General features: G+C 44.6%; 1 pseudogene; it reads left to right on the top strand.

Annotated features, from left to right (window-relative positions):
- Positions 1 to 7,004: 7,004 nt before the first annotated feature.
- LOC146398937 (phosphatidylinositol 3,4,5-trisphosphate 3-phosphatase and dual-specificity protein phosphatase PTEN pseudogene) lies at positions 7,005 to 8,186 on the top strand (annotated as a pseudogene).
- The last annotated feature ends 746 nt before the right edge of the window (positions 8,187 to 8,932 follow it).

Below are 8,932 nucleotides of genomic sequence, written 5' to 3'. Positions count from 1 at the left end.
TGAGGGGTGCATGGGGGAGTGGGTAGGAGGGGGTCAAGTCCCAGGAGAATCCTGAAAACAAGACCAGGTATGGAGTTTTTTACACCATACTTTTTTTTTAATGTAACTAAAACAGAGGCAGAGCAAGACCCAGGTACTTGAGAAAGGCTGGAACAGGAGGCTGTCAAGGACAGGATGTCTTACTATTTTAAATGTAAATCTTAAAGTTAAGAGAAGGGGAAAACATCTGCAGGTTGAAAAGCAGCATTCCCTGGGCAGGAAATGTGATATTGTAAATGTTACATTACCTGCTGGCTTCTAAAATGTATCACTGGGTTAGCCCTGTCTCTCATGGGCCTAAACTCTGGTGGATTGTCTTTGTTTGTTTGTTTGTTTGTTTGTTTGTTTGTTTGTTTTCCTTTTAAAACACATTTCTTTAGTTGGCTTGCTTAGCAGGTAAAATAATCTCCCAAAATCCATGGCCTTGCAGAGGAGAAAGACAGGCAATTTTCTGCTGTTCAGGAGAGGTTGGTAGCAAGCTTCATCAAGTGCCTTGGTTAGCATTCCAGGCAGCAGCCTGTCCACTGCTTGTTTGGGGCAGCAAGTGAGGGAGGACACAGGGAAGGGAAGAAGGAGGCTTGAGAGGGCCTGCATGTCCAGACACACCTTGCAGGACTTGCAAAATCTCCCTCCCTTCTTGATAGGGTCTGAAAAGGTGTCCTCCCACCACTCATATGTTGAAGCCTTAACCCCACCCCCCAACTCCAGACCTCGGAATGTGACTGTATTTGGACATAGGCCTTTAAAGAGTTAATTAAGATGGAGTTCCCACTGTGGCACAGCGGAAACAAATCCAACTAGGAACCATGGGGTTGCTGGTTCAATCCCTGGCCTCACTCAGTTGGTTGAGGATCCTGCATTGCTGTGAGCTGTGGTGTAGGTCGAAGACATGGCTCAGATCTGGCATTGCTGTGGCTCTGGCATAGGCCAGCAGCAACAGCTCTGATTAGACCCCTAGCCTAGGAACCTCCATATGCCCCAGGTTCAGCCCTAAACAAAGACAAAAGACCAAAAAAAAAAAGATAAAGTGAGGTCATTAGGATGAGGCCTAATCCTACAGACAGTGTCCCACAAGATGGGGAAATTAAGGCACAGGGGGGAGATGGCCATCGACAAGCCAAGTAGAGAGACCTTAGAAACAAACAACCCTGCTGACATATTGACATTTAACTTGCAGCCTGGAGAGGCGTGAGAAAATAAATTTCTGTTGTTGAAGCCCCCCAGTCTGGGGTACTTTGTACCAGCAGCTCTAGCACCCTCCTGTCCCTCCCATTTCCAGCTCAGTGGGTCACTTTGCCCCCTACAAGCAGCTGTCCTCTCTTTCTGCTCTTTGCTTCTCCAATTTTCAGAGCTACTGTCTGGCTTTTGAAAAGCACAAACAAGAACTTTTTTTGCTGTTTCATAAATCTCAGCTGGGAAATGTCAAGGGAAGAAAAAAAAAAAAAAAGGAAAATGTCACCCAAACACTCTTCTACTTCTATCTGCCCTCAGTGTCAGGACATGCCCAGGTGCCACCAGGATTAGTGTGGGCATGCCCAGGGAGGGAGAAAAGTGCGTGCCTGGCATTCCTCTGATTTTTCCTTTGCGTTTTGTAGGGCAGTACAGAAAGGCCTGTGATCTTTAAACAGATAGACAACCAGGCATATGGACAAGCCCTGACATCCACAGCTTAAGGCTGTACCTTTTGCTGGGTACCCAGTTCTTCAAAGAGGAGGCATCTGGGTGGGACTGTCAAGGTAGCTGTTTTGAGTTGGTTATTTAACCCTCATCTTCAGTGTGAAGTCTTTTCACATCTCAGCTTACTCCCCCTACTTCTGGTCCTAGGGAAGTAACTCCTTGGCTTATAAGACAGGATCCAAGAAAAGACACAATCCTATCATTGAATGAGTTTTAAAAATAAACTAACCTGGGGACTTCCCCCATCATGGCTCAGTGGTTAAGGATCCGGCGGTGCTGTGAGCTGTGGTGTAGGTTGCAGACATGGCTTGGATCCCGCATTTCTGTGGCTATGGTGTAGGCTGGCTGCTACAGCTCCAATTGGACCCCTAGCCTAGAAACCTCCATATGCCATGGGAGCGGCCCTAGAAAAGGAAAAAAGACAAAAAATATATATAAAATGAAAAATAAAATAAATAAACCAACCTGATAGTGTGAAATATGAAGCAAAAGAAGAGATTACCTGTAATTACCCAATAGTCTGTGATTGTTTCTGATATATCAAGGTTGGGATATTCCAGCGCTGAAACAAACAAGAAACACATCAACATACTTTCACAGGTTCTGTATGTAAATATTGTTCAGTAAATGGACACAGCTGACAAAAGACCAAACAGCTAAATCTTGCTTTGTCATTCTTGGGAGCTCTAGGACATACAGGTTGAAACTCTCTGGCTGCTCAGAAAACAATAATACTCAGTAAAGGGCTAACGTTCAAAAGAAGAGTTTTCTAAGGCTTTTGGGTTTCTGCTTTCAGTTCCTCCATCAAAACCTTCTTAAATGAAACACGTTAACTGTCAATACCTACAGCTAGAACATGTCTTAACTAAAGATTTCTTCACTTGAAAAGTTACCCAACCATCACTACCATTTTTTAGGAATGATTATATCTTGAATGAATTTTTCTAATGTCAAAGACTAAGTTTAGTAGCCAACAGTTCCATTTTTTTTTCTTTTTTACCAGTATGGTGACAATCAGAATTAATACATGTAAGGGCCTTAGTACAGTACCTGGCACATAATAAGTATTTCATAAGTCATAGTCATGTTATTATTACTATTCTCAGAATACCAAGATGATGAAAGAAAACAAATTCTTCACATGTTGCCAGGCAACATAATGCCTTTTTTTATATCATCTTTTCCATAAAGTAGAGTCATCTTTCATTAAAACATGGAAATTCACAAAAGCATGCCATTATACAAACATTTAAAAAAATTCCAAGTGGCTACATGTGCTAGTAAGTACATTCACGTACATCATCTGACTTATTTACAATACAAAAAGCAACCATAGAAGGAAATTGAAAAACATTTGCTAACATATGTTTAAAAAAACTTTGCCCAGTGACCTTGAGAAATGTACCAATGATTAAATTGAAGTGCACAGATTTTCACTTCCTTTGGCTACCAAAGAAGTGTTTGGGTACAAAAATGTAGGCTGCATCATCTTCAAAGTTTATGCCTGCTGCATAGCAATGAGGACTATGTTACAGGAGCCTTATAGGAAGATGAGGCCACAAGCCTACAGGGACTTTATCAAGTGAATGATGCTGACTGCACATGAGTGGCATTATGACATCTATTGCAGGGCAAGGGCTGAAGGCTTGGGAAAATCTGCTGATGGCAGAAGTGGGGGAAACCATAGCAACCCAGATTGCCATGAAGACTGATGCTCATCAGGCAGTATTACAAGCTCAGAGGCAGATGGCTTGGATTCAAACCCCAGGTTCCATGTCTTACTAGCTGCGTCAGAGCGGGCATGTTGTTAAACCTCTTGGAGCTTCAATTTTCTCTTCTGAAAAATGGTGCTAATTTCACACTTACCTTACAGGATGGTTGTGACGATTAAATGAGGTACGAGATAAGTGAAGGTTAGAAGCACCTCAATAGTACTTTTTTCAATGTGCAATAAACTTTTCATCAATTAAATCACCTTTTATCACATATTTCAGTCACAATAAACTCTTTATGACCAAAGAGTTAGCATGTGGCCTGGCACTAAGTTTTGCTAAACAGACAAGGCCCTGGAGAAGATGGCAGAGTCCCTGCAGGATGGGTACATACTCACGTTCAGCGATGGTGAACAGTGGGTAGGTGAGGTAGAACCCCACCAGCTCAGCTGAGAGCTGGTGGAGGAGGCTGCTAGCCACTGTGCCATTGAGGAAGGAGTATGATTGCCCACCATGTACACCAAGGTGACGGTCTGGGAGGCATTGGACATGCTCACCATCTGAATAGACACAGGAGGAAAGGGGAGGGAGACATCCCAAGTAAGATGAGGATCTGTTTCATGAAGACCGTGAGGAGGAAGTTTAAGCAGAAGTTGAGGGCAGGAATGAAAGGGAGGTGGGAAAAGAGCAAGGAGGAGACAAGAATAATAACAGTTGTCACTTAACAGATGTGCCAGGCATTGTGCTAAGGGCATGTCATCTCATTTAATCCTCACCACAACCCCAGGAGGCACAGCCTGTTATGATTCCCTTTTACAGAGGAGGAATGTGAAGCCCAACATGATCAAGGGACTTTCCCCAAGGTCACACAGCTAAGAAGTGACAGGGCCACGATTCAAATCCAGGTAACCTGGCTTCAGGGTTTTGAGGGTTTTTTTTTGGTCTTTTGGTCTTTTTGCCTTTTCTGGGGCTGCTCCCATGGCATATGGAGGTTCCCAGGGTAGGCGTCTAATCAGAGCTGTAGCCACCAGCCTATGCCAGAGCCACAGCAATGCCAGATCTGAGCCACATCTGCAACCTACACCACAGCTCACAGCAATGCCAGATCCATAACCCACTGAGCAAGGCCAGGGATCGAACCAGCAACCTCATAGTTCCTAGTTGGATTCATTAACCACTGTGCCATGATGGGAACTCCCAGGTTTTTTGTTTTTTTTTGTTTTGTTTTGTTTTTTTGTTTTTTGTTTTTTGTCTTTCTGTCTTTCTAGGGCCACATGTGAGGCATGTGCAGGTTCCCAGTCTAGAGGTGTAATCGAAGCTGAAGCCACCAGCCTACACCACAGCCACAGCAATGCTGGATCCTTAACCCATTGAGCAAGGACAGGGATTGAACACTCAAACTCATGATTCCCAGTCAGGTTCATTTCTGCTGTGCCATGATGGGAACTCCCCCTGGCTTCAGGTTTTAACCACTAGTTGTGTGTATCTTTTCCAGAGCTAAACAGCCTCAGGCTACATTTATGGTTCTAACAATACACAACAGGACATAGGAAGGTAAATTTAAGGAAGGCTCAACTACTCAGACAAAGAAAGCAAATTTTGGGGAATTTTAAAGGTGAAAGGATGAGGGATGCACACAGTCAATCACCAGCCTAGTAACAGACAAGGTGACTGAACCTGATGACACAGGGAATTCAGAAATAGAAAACAGCTTCTTGAGAGGGCGATTACATTTCCTTGTGGTCTATTAATTCCATGTAGGATATGTTAATATTACTATGAGATGGGTGGTTTTCTTCTTGAATTTTGTCTAAGTCAGTTTTTCACTTGGGAGAAAATCAGATTTTATGGGTCAATGTATACACAAAAATATCCCACAGATGAGATTTGAAAAACAGACAGGGTAAGCAGGCACTCAGAAGCTTTGTCAGCTTCTGGGCTGGGTGCCTGCCCCTTCTCTCTCCAGATCCACTTGCCAGCCCATGCTCATCCTACTCAGTGCCCCCAGAGACAGACCCTTGTGGACCACCTCAAAGGCTCCTTGGGCCCCTTGCTTCAGGCTCAGGGAGCTCAGGGGGACATGGGAAAGAAGGGAGTGAGGTCTGAGAGCTGGTGTCAGGGACTCCCTCTGGTGGGGTCACAGATCTTTCTGCACAGCTCTGGCCTCCTGCTTCCCATGGCTGCTCTCCCCCCCCCCCATCAACCCCAATCGTCACTGCCTTGGAAGCTGCACTGTCCCTGTGGTTTCCCTAGAGCCCACCTGTACTTTGCAAAGTCCCTTTCACTGGACTTGCCTCAAATTACCTTAATTTGAATGTGTCCTCTCTTCTTGCCAGGAGCTGACTGATACCAGTGTGTCCCAAAGCTTTGTGTATTCAGACATAAATATCGTTGCAACTTTCTTTTCATTTTCTTTTCCTTTTTTTTTTCCAGGGCTACAGGTGCAGCAAATGAAAGTTTCTGGGCTCGGGGTTGAAGCAGAGCTGCAGCTGCAGGCCTATGGCACAGCCACAGCAATGCAGCTTGTGGCAATGCTGTATCCTTCACCTATTGATCGAGGCCAGGGATTGAACCCACATTCTCATGGACACTAGTTGGGTTCTTAACCTGCTGAGCCACAATGGGGATCCTCACTGCAACTCTCCTTTTAAAACTAACTGTGAAGAAGACTGTCAAGAGTAGCTTCTTGACATTATTTCTGACTTTTTCCCATGACTGGAAGTTCCTTTTAAACTCCCTAATGCAGAGTTCTCTCCTCTAGGAAGCTGCAGCCATGATGGAAGTTTGTGAGGCGCGACCAAGCTCAGGCGAAGGAGATGAGAGACAGTGGCGCCTGTGGCCCAGAGCTCCTCTCAAGGCCTGTGAGCAGCTGCGGGGGCAGCACCCTTGGGGAGCCGGATGGCCATTGGCGGCGGCAGCGGCAGCGGCAGTGGAGGTGTTTCTCGCCTCCTCTTCGTCTTTTCTAACCGTGCAGCCTCTTCCTCGGCTTCTCCTGAAAGGGAAGGTGGAAGCCATGGGCTCCGGTGGGAGCCGGCTGAGGAGCTGCGGTGGCACCTCCCCGCTCCTGGAGTGGAGTGTGGGAGAAGCGGCGGCGGCGGCGGCAGCTGCTCCGGGGAGGGGGTCGGAGTCGCCGTCCTTATTTCCAGGGCTGGGAACACTGGAGAGTTGGTCTCTCTCCTCTTCCTGCCTCCAACATGGCGGTGGCGGCTGCACATCCAGGGATCCCGGCCGGTTTAAAGCCTCCGTTCCGCAGCTGCCACCGCACCAGCCCTGGCCCAGGCTCCAGAGACCCAAGGAGGAGGCAGCCTTTCTGAGGATTATTTGTCTTCTCCCTATTCTGCTGCCACCACTGCCAGACCTCTGGCTGCTGAGGAGAAACAGGCCCAGTCGCTGCAACCATCCAGCAGCCGCTGCAGCAGCCATTGCCCAGCTGCAGTCCAGAGCCAAGCAGCAGCAGAGCGAGGGGCATCAGCTACCACCAAGTCCAGAGCCATTTCCATCCTGCAGAAGAAGGCCCACCACCAGCAGCTTCTGCCATCTCTCTCCACATTTTTCTTCAGCCACAGACTCCCAGACATGATAGCCATCATCCAAGAGATCGTTAGCAGAAACAAAAGGAGATATCAAGAGAATGGATTTGACTTAGACTTGACCTATATTTATCCAAATATTATTGCTCTGGGGTTTCCTGCAGAAAGACTTTAAGGCATATACAGGAACAATATTGATGATGTAGTAAGGATTTTGGAGTCAAAGCATAAAAACCATTACAAGATATACAATGTATGTGCTGAAAGACATTATGATACCGCCACATTTAACTGCAGAGTTGCACAGTATCCTTTTGAAGATCATAATCCACCACTGCTAGAATTTATCAAACCTTTTTGTGAAGATCTTGACCAATGGCTAAGTGAAGATGACAATCATGTTGCAGCAATTCACTGTAAACCTGGAAAAGGATGAACTGGTGTAATGATTTGTGCATATTTGTTTCATCCGGGCAAATTTTTAAAGGCACAAGATTTCTATGGGGAAGTAAGGGCCAGAGACAAAAAGGGAGTAACTATTCCCAGTCAGAGTCACTATGTGTATTATTACAGCTACCTGTTAAAGAATCATCTGGATTATAGACCAGTGCACTGTTGTTTCGCAAGATGTTGTTTGAAGTTATTCCAGTGTTCAGTGGTGGAACATGCAATCCTCAGTTTGTGGCCTGCCAACCTCCAATTCAGGACCCACATGATGGGAAGACAAGTTCATGTCCTTTGAGTTCCCTCAGCCATTGCCTGTGTGTGGTGACATCAAAGTGGAGTTCTTCCACAAACAGAACAAGATGCTAAAAAAAGAAAAAATCTTTCACTTTTGGGTAAATACATTCTTAATACCAGGACCAGAGGAAACCTCAGAAAAAGTAGAAAATGGAAGCCCATGTGATCAAGAAATTGATAGTATTTGCAGTATAGAACGTACAGATAATGACAAGGAATATCTAGTGCTCATTTTAACAAAAAATGATCTTGACAAAGCAAATAAAGACAAGGCCAACTGACACTTTTCTCCAAATTTTAAGGTGAAGCTGTACTTCACAAAAGCAGTAAAGGAGTCATAAAGTCCAGAGGCTAGCAGGTCAACTTCTGTAACACCGGATGTTATGACAATGAACCTGATCATTATAGATATTCTGACACCACTGACTCTGATCCAGAGAATGAACCTTTTGATGAAGTTCAGCACACACAAATTACAAAAGTCTGATTTTTTTAATCAAGAGGGATAAAACACCATAAAAAACAAACTTGAATAATCTGAAAATGGATTTTTTTTTTTTAATGGCAGTAGGACATTGTGTCAGATTACCAGTTGTAGGAACAATTCTCTTTTCCTGACCAATCTTGTTTCACCCTATACATCCACACAGTTTTGACACTTGTTGTCCTGTTGAAAAAAGGTTGTGTAGCTGTGTCATGTATATACCTTTTTGTGTCAAACCGACATTTAAAATTAATTTAGGATAAATAAAGATGGCACTTTTCCCATTTTATTCCAGTTTTATAAAAAGTGGAGTCAGACTGCTGTGTATACGTAGGAATATTTCATTTTGTGTCCTGTCACCAACTGAAGGGGCTAAAGAGCTCATGAAATACGGGTTGACATCCTACCCCTTTGCTCTTGTGGCAACAGATAAGTTTGCAGTTGGCTAAGAGGAGTTTCTAAAGGGTTTTGCTACAGTCTAATGCATGTATTCGGGTTAGGGGAATGGAAGGAATGCTCAGAAAGGAATATGCTTTATGCTGGACTCTGGACCATATACCATCTCCAGCTATTTACACACACCTTTCTTTAGCATGATACAGTTATTAATCTGGATATTTGAGGAATTGGCCACAGTCATTGCTTGCTATTTGTGCATTTTATTTTTCTAAAGCATATTGGTGCTAGAAAAGGCAGCTAGAGGGAGGGAATCTGTATTGGGGTCCAGGAATGAACCTTCCACAACATCT

Source organism: Sus scrofa, chromosome 10 (genome assembly GCF_054392235.1).
Source record: "Sus scrofa isolate SSC_HxYL_T2T_F1_AM1 chromosome 10, Sscrofa_HxYL_maternal_Yorkshire_Landrace_v2.0, whole genome shotgun sequence".
Lineage (NCBI taxonomy): Eukaryota > Metazoa > Chordata > Mammalia > Artiodactyla > Suidae > Sus > Sus scrofa.
Note: the sequence above shows the minus strand (reverse complement) of the source record. Positions and strands in the feature narration are given on the sequence as shown.